This window comes from Aethalodelphis obliquidens, unplaced genomic scaffold, assembly GCF_003676395.1.
Source record: "Aethalodelphis obliquidens isolate GAN/ISIS:26980383/991018 unplaced genomic scaffold, ASM367639v1 scaffold8, whole genome shotgun sequence".
NCBI classification, from domain to species: Eukaryota; Metazoa; Chordata; class Mammalia; order Artiodactyla; family Delphinidae; genus Aethalodelphis; species Aethalodelphis obliquidens.
The window spans coordinates 51302790-51314962 of NW_020837952.1; the positions used below are offsets into that span (position 1 = coordinate 51302790).

The 12173-nt window shown below is 48.3% G+C and overlaps 1 protein-coding gene across 1 annotated transcript in view; it reads right to left on the reverse strand.

The window, feature by feature from the left end:
* Positions 1–12173, reverse strand: part of LARGE1 (LARGE xylosyl- and glucuronyltransferase 1) — a 587913-nt gene that overhangs the window by 302033 nt on the left and 273707 nt on the right. The gene's annotated exons all lie outside the window — the stretch shown is intronic.

Below are 12173 nucleotides of genomic sequence, written 5' to 3' on the forward strand. Positions count from 1 at the left end.
AGAGAGGGCCCCAAAAAAAAAAAAAAAAAAAAAAAAAAAAAAAAAAAACGTCAATCAGCCTTCATCCCCCGGGTCAAGTGAAGAGAGAGGAAGAGCCAACCAGACGACCCCAGCAGGGACTGCAGAGGCTTCTGTGGTGGCAAGCTCGGCGTCCCTGCCCCTAGAGTAGCCAGCAGCACCCCAGACCGAGCAGAGGCAGGGAGAGCTTCCAGGAAGAGAGGGCATTCTAGTAATGAGACCAGGGCAATACTCACTGTGGCTATTCAAGGTTAGCAGGGATTTATAACTGTGTGCTTGCCAGTCTCCATGTAACCCGAAAGAGAACTGCCCCCCAACAGGAAGAAATCCCCACAGGGCAGAACTAATCAACACTCCAGCCAGCCACGTGTCTACCAGCCACCCCATGAGCAGCGACCCTGAAGGCCAGGCATTCTGCCTGGGGGCACAACGCAGTGAAAGCATCTCATAACCGGGAGCCTTTGGGAGTGGGAGGGGAAACCTATTTAAACGCTGGCATATGTGCGGAGGGGCTGGGGGAGTCAGGCTCGGCCCAGATTCTGGACTGCAGCTGCTGGAACGGGGGGTGGAGAGGCAGGACCTCCCAGAGGACAGATGCTCCCATGGCAGCCAGGGAGAGGCACACAGCTGGCGACAGAGGCAGGAGCCAGTTAGCTGAGAAAACCCCACGAGAGTGAAGAGACCTGGGTCTGAGCCATAACTTCAAAGCTGAGTTGCTGTGTGACCTTGGAGCAGTCGCTTAACATCCCTGAGCCTCACTGGCCCACCTGTAAAATGGAGATCAAGGTAGACACTCCACTGTGTAGCTGGGGGGATCAGACAAGTGCAAGTAGGTGCACTATTGAACTGATGCTCGTTCATGTGACCGACTGCATACACAGCATAACGAGAAGGTGTTCATCAGCCCGTGGCTTTAACCTCCTCGTCTGTAAAACGGGGACATCATACTACTTACCCTCAAGGGGTTGCTGAGGGAAAGTGGTCCTCAAAGTCTAACGTGCATCAGACTCCCTGGAGGGCTCGCTAACATAGAGCGCTGGGCCCCTCCTCCTGAGTTCCCCATTCAGGAGGTTCAGAGAGCGGCCTGAGGATCCCCCGAATCCAGGTGACGCCGCTACTGCTGGTCCAGGGACTCCGCCTGAGAACTGCTCTGTGTGTAAAGCACTCTCAAGAGTGTCTCCGGTTAAACACTCCACAGATGTCAGCTGTGACTATGTTGGGAGAGGAGGAGGGGTCTTCGCAGAATCTGTTTCCGATACTCTCCCAGGAGGAAGCACCATCCCGCTTCTACAAGACAAGCAGAGGCACTGCTCCCGCACAGCCACCCCATTCTCCCAGCGCCTTGGAATTTACGACTCTTCCGGGGTGACGAAAAGGCCAGGGGAAGAGAACACGGGACGCAGCTTCTCCTGCGCAAAAGCAAAGCCCTGGAAATCAGGACAGTGGCCCAGCTCTGCCTCTGGCCACCTGGGTGCCCTTGGGCAAACGACCTAACCTCTCTGATCCTCAGTGACTCCTTTATAAAAAGAGGGATTTAGAAGTTCTATATACAGAGCTTTCCTAATACCCAGGATTTTCCAAAATTCAAGAGGAAGGAAGTGAGAGCAAATGAGTAACTGGTACAAGGCCTCAGCCAGTCAGCGGCAAAGGGGTGGAAGAACTCAGACTCCTGCCATTCGACCCACACAACTCGGCTCAGTAACACACATATGTTAACTATTAAATTTTAAAAAATATATTGCTAACGTGCCACCTAAAATAATCTTACAAACTGCCCAGGCTCTACTCTCTCGGGAAACCACTGACCGAATTCTGTCTATTCCCTCAAAATACTGATCCACCGACCCAGAAGACAAAATTATTTCAACCCTGTAGAAAACAGAAGGAGACCCCTTCCAACTATAATGGAAGCCAAGTCATCAGGGGCTGCGCAAGGGGGCAGGGGGAACGCAGGGCCTACAGGGCCCGGTGAGAGGACGGGATGGGCCAACCCTCCAGGGGGTGGTGACTGCGTCCTCTGTGGCCAAGGCCCAATAAATGGACAACAAGGGAATGATCTCCCAGCATCCCCACCGGCATATTCCTGGTCTGCTTTAGGGTGGGTTTTCTTGTGTTAGGAAGAGCATGATAAGCTGAGGAATCAGAAACCCAAGTATTTCGTGGAAGACATGTGAAAGGGTGAGACTGATTTTTGGGTGGGTCGAGAAGAGTTTAATTATTAGGGTAAACCCATGCCTGGGGCAGGTGGGTTGTCTAAATATAGCCCCGTATCCAGCACAGTTGACATGTATCACAATCCCATCTATGGGGCCAATGGACGACCGGCCTGACCCCAAAAGTCTACACACCTTTGCCAAGTACTCAATCATTCTACAAGCGTGGACTGAGCACCTACCATGTACCAGGCTCAATTGTAGCTGCTGGGGATACAGCAGCAAATGAAGGAGACTGAATCCTTGCCCCCCAACACGGGAGCCGGCGTTCCACTTGGGGGGGACACAGAAAATAACCAAACAAAGGCACATATAATTAAACTATATAGAATGCTAGACGATGATGAGTCTAGGAAGAAAAATTAAGCAGGGGAGGAAGAGCGGCACGTGGATAGGCAGCTGGTGAGAAGGGCTAAGATTTTAAAGTGGGGTTGTCCGGACAACTCTCCCTGAGAAGGTGACACTGGAGCAAAAATCGGACGTAGGTCAGGAAATGAGGCCTCTGGGTGTCCAGGCAGAGTGTCCCAGGCAGCGGAAACAACCCTGAGATACCAGGCAGCCGCCTGTGGAATGGGGAGCTGTGGAAAGGCAGCCTGGGAAAGACGGCAGGGAGGAAAGCTGGAGTCCGTGAGGCAGCTCTCCTAGAGCTCCCAGGCACCCTTAAGAACTCGGCTTTTCCTGTGTGTGAGGAGAGAAGCTACTGGAGGGTTCAAAGCCGAGAAACAGCACAATCTGACTTAAATTTTAAAAGGATCACTCAAACTGCCAGTTAAGAACAGATGCTCTGAGTGTGCACATACCTGGGGGGGGGGAGGGGAGCAAGCACGGAAGGTGGGAGCAAGGAGAATAGTCAGGAAGCTACTGCAATAACCCAAGTGCGGTGGACTCCGTGATATGCTGTCTAAGGCCCCTTTCATGAGGTGTGCGTTGCCCCACTTGCTAGGAACAGCCTCCTTGCCAAGAGCTGCCTTTTTGAGGGTCGGTCCCTTCCCGGGACAGCTGCAGCCAATGACCCTCCCACGGCATCCTCAGTGGCTGGCCCCATGGACATGCCTTCACAGATGGTCAGCATGTGAAACTCCATCTCTGGGTGTGCTTCACGGCACGTGAAGCTGGAGATGAAATGGGCCAGGGATGTGGTGGTGGGGGTGAGAAAGGGCCAGACGGCATCCTAGTTCAAAGTCCTTCATGACCAGTTCACAGTCGGCTTCTCCAGTGGAGGGAGCAGGCTATCACACACATGAAGATTTACAACCGGGGCTTCCCTGGTGGCGCAGTGGTTGAGAGTCCGCCTGCCGATGCAGGGGACACGGGTTCGTGCCCCGGTCCGGGAAGACCCCACATGCCGCGGTGCGGCTGGGCCCGTGAGCCATGGCCGCTGAGCCTGCGCATCCGGAGCCTGTGCTCCGCAGCGGGAGAGGCCACAACAGTGAGAGGCCCGCGTACAGCAAAAAAAAAAAAAAAAAAGATTTACAACCTCTGGCGAGGATGTGGAGAGACCAGAACCCTTGTGCATTGTTGCTGAGAGTGTAAAATGGTGCAGTCACTAAAGACGAGAGTACGACAGTTCCTGGAATAATTAGAAACAGCATTACCATATGATCCAGCAATCCCACTTCTTGGTATATAACCAAAAGAATGGAAAGCAGGGCCTCAGCAACATATTTGCACACCCTCGTTCCCAGCAGCTCTATTCACAACAGCCAAGAGATGCCAGCAACCCAAGTGTCCATCGTCAGATGAACAGATAAACAAAATGTGGTCTATCCGTACAATGAATTATTATTCAGCCTTCAAAAGGAAGAAAATCCTGTCACCTTACAACATGGGGAACTTTGTGGACGTTACGTTAAGTGAAATAAGTCAGTCACCAAAAGACAAATACCCTATGATCCCACTTACAAGCAGTATCTAAAGTAGACCAATCACAGAAACAGAAAGTAGAATGATGGTTGCCAGGGGCTGGAGAGAAGCAGAAATGGAAAGGCTCTGCTCATTGGGAACAGAGTCTCAGTTTTGAAAAAGTTCGGGAGATCTGTTGCACAACAATGTGGATATACTAAACATAACTGAACCGTGCGCTTGAAAATGGTTAAGAAGAGAAATTTCATGTTTTGAGGGTTTTTTTTTTTAACCAAAATTAAAAGAAAAATTACAACCTGGATCTGCACTACATGGTCTCACTAAGCCTAAGTTTCCCCATCTATAAAATTAGGATGCTTAAAATGATTTCTTAAGCTAAGGTATGTCAAGTTCAATGCCGGCACCTAATACCTGCACAATTAATGAAAGCAGGTCTGATTAACATTATTACCGTCAGCAGTCCTGCCTCCACCTTTCACGCTGTTCACGCCATGATCAAGCTAGATGATGCACGGAGCTTTCTTGCTTCCATGATGTGCCCTCGATCTAGGATGCTCTAGCGCCTCCCCGTACCTGTCAAACTCTTCCCCATCTTTTAAGATACAAGACTACCTTCAGGGACTTCAGCTCCCTCATCTATAGAAAAGGGGTAATAAATGTGTCAACTTACAGGGTTGGACAGATTAAGTAAGATGACTCATGATTTAGAGACTGGCATCCCGTAAGTAGTAGATATATATATCAGCAGTCATTATTAAATTATTATTATTATTATAAGAGAGTTTATAATAGGCTGAAGGCTCTGAATTTGAGGCCTTGAACCTGTTTTTTTCTTTCTGTACGCACCGTGTGGCTTATGGGATCTTAGTTTCCCCGACCAGGGATTGAACCCAGGCCCTCAGCAGTGAAAGCACAGAGTCCTAACCACTGGACCGCCAGGGAATAACCGGCTTTCAACCTTACGTATTCTCAAAAGCTAGGCATCACGTTTTTCCCTTCTGCTCTCACTTCTACTCCTCTTCGAGTAAGAACTGAAACAGTCTTTCCCTTACTGTTGAAAGGAAGGCTTTCAAAGATGCCCAATTCCCTCCACTGTTGAATGCGGGCACTGCCTTTATCCTCTCTTTCAATACAAGAAGGCAGAAAACCCGGGAATGTGGAGGTGAGCCACTAGCATCATCGTCTGGGCTGTGGTAGCAACTGTGTAACCTTAAGTAAGACCCTTTATATTTCCCTGCTTTAATTTCATCATCTTTAAAATGTGAGGGCTGCATGGGCTTCCCTGGTGGTGCAGTGGTTGGGAGTCCGCCTGCTGATGCAGGGGACACGGGTTCGTGCCCCGGTCCGGGAGGATCCCACGTGCCGCGGGGCGGCTGGGCCCGTGAGCCATGGCCGCTGAGCCTGCGCGTCCGGAGCCTGTGCTCCGCAACGGGAGAGGCCACAATGGTGAGAGGCCCACGTACCACCAAAAAAAAAAAAAAAAAGTGAGGGTTGCATCTTTATTTGTTGTCATTGTTCTCAAGGGCACATTTTCAAAGGAAGTTTTACAAGAGGGCACAATAGATAAAGCAGATCAAGGCAGCCCTGCTTCGGGGTAAGCACAGCCAGGAGGCTGCCAGAGAAAGGGCCGCTTGCCATGGCCGTGGTGCGGAAGCCAGCCCAAGACTGACCCCAGAGATCCCTGCCAGCTGAGAACCATGCCCTGTGCAGCCCCTCCTACATTGTATCAGTGAGTCTGTGTGACCAGTCGAACTTAGCAGAAGTAATGGTCCGTGACATCCAAGGCTAGAGCATAAAAAAGACTGTGGTGTCTGCCTTATTCTGCTGGATCACCTGCTCTGGGGAAAGCTAGCTGCTACACCAGGGGAACACTCAAGCAGTCTTAAGGAAGTGAGGCCCCAGCTGGGCCAGTGTGCCAGCTTGGAAGCAGAGGCTCCAGCCCCAGTCGAGCCTATAGCTGATGCAGCCCCAGCAGATGTCTTAACTGCAACCTCAGGAGAGATCTGGAGCCTCAATCTCCAACGAAGCTGCTCTCAGATTCCCAATTTTCAGAAACTATGAGATAATAAATGCATGTTGGTTTAAACTGCTAAGTTTTGGTAATAACTTGCCCTGAAGCAATAAATAATTAATACACTCAAGGAAGGTACCCGAAAGACCACACTGAGAGCTAGGGTTCCTGAAAATCACTGCAGAAGAAGTCCTCCTAGGTACCTTCCAGTACAACATCCCCTAGTTCCAGGGCCTGACATTTAGCAAGGATATTTTAGTAGATTTACATCCTTTGAGGAGCCCCAAAGACAACATATGAACCTAATGAAATGTGTATCCAAATGCCGTAAGAGTATCTTTCAACAGCAACATGAGGTATGAAAAGATTGCGGGCAAACCCTTCCACTGTGGAGTGATTACGGAAAGACCTTGAAGGTGAAGTCAAAACAAAGAGGTAGATCAAAATTCTTGGAGGTTTGTTATGGGTCCAGAAAACGCAGGTAAGAGGTGTCAAGGTTTATAAACATAAAACCCAAAGCAAAACGGTAAACTCCCACTGAGCTGACAAACGTGGTCACAATCCGGCAGGCACTTTGACACAACCCAACTTCTTTTTAAAGAACAGACAGATCCTTGCTTAGACCTACAGAGGAATGATTACCCTCATAGGGCTGCGCCAGCCCCCAAGGTGAAAGATGACCTCCATATCGTGACTGTCACCCAGAAGCCTTCTGAGGTGAGGCATCTGCCAGGCACAGGATAAGGACTGCAGTTCTGAGCTGATGGGAACACGGGTCCCAGCAGCTCTAATTTATGAAGTGTCCAGCACAGTGGTTCAGAGCACAGGTTCTAGGAAGCAAACGGCCAAGGTTTAAATGTGAGAGCTCCACCTCTTCCAGACAGTGCGACTTTGCAATAATTATTTAACTTTTCTCAGCAGTAGTTTTCTAATCTATAAAAGGAAGAAAGTATGCTATGCAGATTAAATGAGATATTTTATGTAAGCTTTAGCATGGTGTCGCCTACACTTACTTTCAGGGCTCAATACATGTTAACTTTTATTACTATTACATTACTATTTCATTTTGAATGAAGTTCAAAGCACGGAATAGAAGGAAAGAGATACTTCCTCAAGGGGTGGTCTGACATCAGACAGTACCATTCACCTGGCTTTTCATAATAACAATATCAACTGTTGCTGTTTTAATTCTTTGACGTTCTTCCCATTGAGGGATGGGATGTGTGCCCCTTCTCCCTTCAAACTGGGTGGGCTTTTGTGACTGTTTCAACTAACAGACTACACTGTCAACAAAAGTGACACTATGTGACTTCTGAGGCCAGGTCATTAAAAGTGCTTCTGGGGCTTCCCTGGTGGCGCAGTGGTTGAGAGTCCGCCTGACGATGCAGGGGACACGGGTTCGTGCCCCAGTCCGGGAAGATCCCACATGCCGCGGAGCGGCTGGGCCCGTGAGCCATGGCCGCGGAGCCTGCGCGTCCGGAGCCTGTGCTCCACAATGGGAGAGGCCACAACAGTGAGAGGCCCGCGTACCGCAAAAAAAAAAAAAAAAAAAAAAAAAAAAAAAGTGCCTCTGTTCTGCCTTGCTCACTGGGATACTTGTACTTAAAGCCATCGGCTGCCACGGAAGCAGGTGACTGCTCTGGAGCCTCCATGTAGTGAGGAAGCCCAAACTAGCCATAGAGGGAGACCACATGGAGAGACCCTGAGTCCACAACAGGGAAGAGAGATGCTGGGCCAGCACCCATTGCTTCAGTCCTCACCATTGCAGCTGCAGCCACCAAGAAATTGCATGAGTCCCCCCCTCCACCCCCAGACCAGAACCACTCAGCTAAGCCCTTCTCAAACCCCTGACCCACAGAGACCAGGAGAGCTAATAAAATGACTGGCATTGTTTCAAGCCATTACGTTCTAGGTGATTTGTTAGGCAGCAACTGAGAACTGGAATATCCATGATAAGTCTATGTGAAACCCATACAAAGTCAGTTTCCCACCTGCTGTCTCATTCATTTCATCCTCACAATGGCATAGGGAGGAGCACATTATTATTCTCATTTCATGATAATGAAATAGACTCCAAGAGGGTAACTGAATTGCCCAAGGTCACATGGCTAGTGAGCTGCAAAGTAAAGATTCCCGGTTAGAAATTCGGACTCCAGTTCAGTGATTTCTGTGCTGTACCATGAGCTGACTCCCAGAATAGACCAGAACGAGAAATGCAAGAGAACTGCAGCACACATCTGTACACACATAGGCAGAAGCAGAGATCAAAGAGGATCACCCTGTTCCAAGTCCCAAAGGCACAAAGAAACCAGCCCCTCGCGGAAGCAGCACTGTCCTGGCAACAGATATGTGCAAGAATAAAATGGGCAGCTCCTTGAAGGCCACACCATTAGAAAACAACAAGAGGGCACAAGGACTGGCAAAGGCCCCTGATTTCTATCACCAAATATCTCAGCTGACAGCCCGGGCATCATCTCAGAAGGGTTTTCAGAAATACTTGTCATAGCCCAGAGAAGTTTCAGCACAACCAGATACAATGACAATGTCCTTGGTGACGAGGCCCTGTGCACTGACAGCGTGTCAGGACCAACTTCAGCACTTGCAACCACAAGTGCTCCCATGAAGGGAGGATTCTATTTTGACTCCACTGACTGACATTTCTCATCAGCCTCTATGGCATTTTCCCAAAATTCTTTAAATATGCCAAGCGATGGAAACCGAGGAAGCACACTGCTGATGGGTATAAAGACAGCATCTCAGGGCACGTGTGCCCCCAGAGTAGACCACACTGAAATAAGATGCAAGCGGGTCAGGACTTTCTAATTCATCTATGAAACCTCGAACAGGACCTGGGGTTCATCACAGGTGAAGTCCACCAAAACATAACTTTTTAAGGGTCTAAGACATAACATTATCAAGACGCACAAAGAGAAAATAAACAAATGGACAAAACCTAATTCTCAGGTGCAAAAGACTAAAAAATAAGTTATAGTAAAAATTAACAAGCTCGGGGTCTTTATCTCTCAAAGAGCACAAGGATAAAGTGAACCCCATCATTTATTTTCGTTGTCCCTTAAAGCAGTGGTTTCCAAACAGTTTCCACGATCCCAGAATCACTGGGATACATAGTTTTAATACTTATATTTTGGGCCCTATTCTCAGAGATTCTCAATCAGTAGATTCTGTGGTGGGTCCCATGAAAATGCATGTTTGGTATCTAATTCTAATGTATAACCGAGTTTGGTAACTACTCATTTGACAGAGGACATTCACCGTAACCATGATATCTCTTCTCTCTAGGAGCAAACCTCCAAAATGTTAACAAAGAACATGGCTTCTTTAAAGAACATCTATCTTTTCCAGGCTCCCTTGCAGCTAGGTGGCAGCTAAAGGTAGCAGCTAAATGAAGTTCTGCCAACGTGTTCCAAAAGGAACTGACTGTGAAATTTCTGAGACGTGTTCTTAAAGCAAGCTGATATGCCCACCTTAACGCTGCTTCCTTCCTGCTAGCTGGAAGGTGAATGACAGGGCTGAAGCTCTGAGAGTCATTGAAGACCATGAGATGACCTTGAGAATGCCAGTCATGCCAGCTGGGTGAAAGATAAAGGAAGCCTGCATCCAGGCAGGAACATCCCTACACCAGTAGCTCCAGACTTCTTACGTGTAAACAGAAATAAGAGGCAAAGCCACCATTAACTTGGGATTGTGTGATAAATCACAGTGAAATCAACTGCTAACCCAGCTATGCTATTGTTTGCCTAAAGTTCTAATATCCACGGTCACCACTGAAATAGTCTGAGGCAGGAACTTGATTTTAATCCATAACTTACAAACGAAGAAGCCAACACACAGAAAAGTGATGTAACTTGCTCAGTGCCACATGGCCATCAAGGTATGGAGAGGGAACCAGAATTGGGCTCCTGTCTCTCACTTTGAGAGCCAGTGGTCTTTGCCCACACTATTTGGTGGGGCGCTCGGGACAGAAGCCCTCTTTAGAAATATCAATGGGATGTGTGTATCTCAGAAAGCTGAGCAGGGGAAGACAATGGCCACAGAGACTACAGCAGGAAGAGGAATCCTCTGTGTTCTCCCTCTGTTCCACTTGTGTCCTCCCATTTTTTCCTTTTCCTTTTCTGTTTTTCACCTCCTTGATCGTAGTTGATGGTTTAAGTCAGCCTGAGTCATAATAATGTAAACACACTTGAAGAAAAGAAGTTCCTCCCTCTGGGCCAGCCAGCACTCTAAACTGATGCCATGACCATAACCTGAGAGCACAGAATCTGTAAGAAATCAAACCAGCCTTCACCCAGGCAGGGAAAGAAGATCCCCAAATTAGGGGCCATCCCAGACCAGCCTAGACCAAGGGAATTCGTTAAAGTTGCTAAGTCCCCAAAGATGCAAAACAGAGATCTTCCATTACACAGGGCACTGGCAATGGTTGTGGAAGATTAAATGAGGCTGGGCCTATAATTCCTAATTATAGGAATGAGATCACTAGGCAATTGAACCTAACTCCTGACGTATGCTCTCCTGCATGCACACCACGCCTTGCCTAACCTGTTGATTCTTTTCTTATATAAAAAGAAGCAAGGATGAAGAATGAAGCAGTTAAAAAATGACTAGCTCTCTACCCCTAACAGCCCCCCTAAGAATCCTGCAGGTAGATCACGCAGGCAACGTAACATCTGAAGGAAGAGTCAGCCCGTCTGCATGCAATGGAGAACGATGCAGAATCCAGCCTCCTGCCTCAGTGATTCACTGAGATTCTTCCCCCTTTTTCCCCTTTAGAAACTGCCCTGGCTGAGCAGAACCTTCCGAGTCGGTCTCAGGTCATGAGTCCACCTTCCCCCCAGATCGCCAGCTCTTCTGATTAAAGCACCTTTCATTTCTCCTGACACTCGCCTCTCAAATTACTGGCTTAGGGGCAGCGAGCAGCCAAACCTGGATTTGGGAACAGTACGAATTGCTCTTTGTTTATAATCTCTTCCTCACTTCCCACCTCAAAACATAAGAACCAGAAGAAAGGGAGTTTTGTCTCTTTTTCAACCGTTGTTATTTCCCGGCACAGAGAACACTGTGAGACCCACAATAGAGGCTCAGTAAATATTTGTTGGATGAATGATGACTATGCAGCACCCGCTTCCCTGCCCAGGTTCTCTGTGCTCGCCTGACCGACCAACTCACTGAGTTCTGAATCCTTTCCTGCTTGACAGCGCCTCGCTTCATATTTTTCCTACTCACACATACACTCCTTGTTGGATGTCCTCCATCTACCTTCCTCTGCCTCTCCACCAGCCCACACTTCAACCAGGCTTGGGAATCCATGAGAAATCCTATTATCCTCAGGGGCTCCCCCTGACCATTCCAGTCTAAAATCTCCCTGACCACTGACCTTGCATAGAACTGAGTCTACGTCACTCAATAGGCCCCATATCCCCTTATGGCATACTACACAGCATCACCAATATCACTAAAAACCACATTCACAAACAGCATCTTACGGTTTGCAAACTGTTTTCTCTTCAGGGCGTCTGAAGTCTAACATTCTGAGAATGTAGCCAGGAAATGGAATAAACCAGCGGCAGGTAATATCTGCATCTAACTAAAAATAACAAAAATTACCCATAATTGAAAATATGCTATATACCAGACACTAATTGTGGCTTTATATGGCCATCCCATTTCCTTCTCACAAATACTGCAGGAAGTAGGTATTGTTTTCTAAAGTTTATCGATGAGACACATCTGAAGCTCAGAGAGGTTTGGTAACCTGCTCAAGCACTCACAACAGAAACCACCAGAGCTGGGAAATGAACTCAGGTTTGTCCGTCCCAGAAGGGCTTGCTCTTAACAGGGAGGTTCTAATTCCTCTCCACTGGGACTGGAAGAAGCAGAAAACGAGTGCGTGTGTGTGTGCGCACACGTGTGTGCACTTGCACATGCAGCGCACACATAAGCATGGATGCATGAACCGGGGGCGGGATGAGGGGCAAGAGGGAGAGGGAGTGGGAGTTTTCCAAACGACCAAAGAGTTACTAAGAAATACTCTAAAAGGGAGAAAATGATAC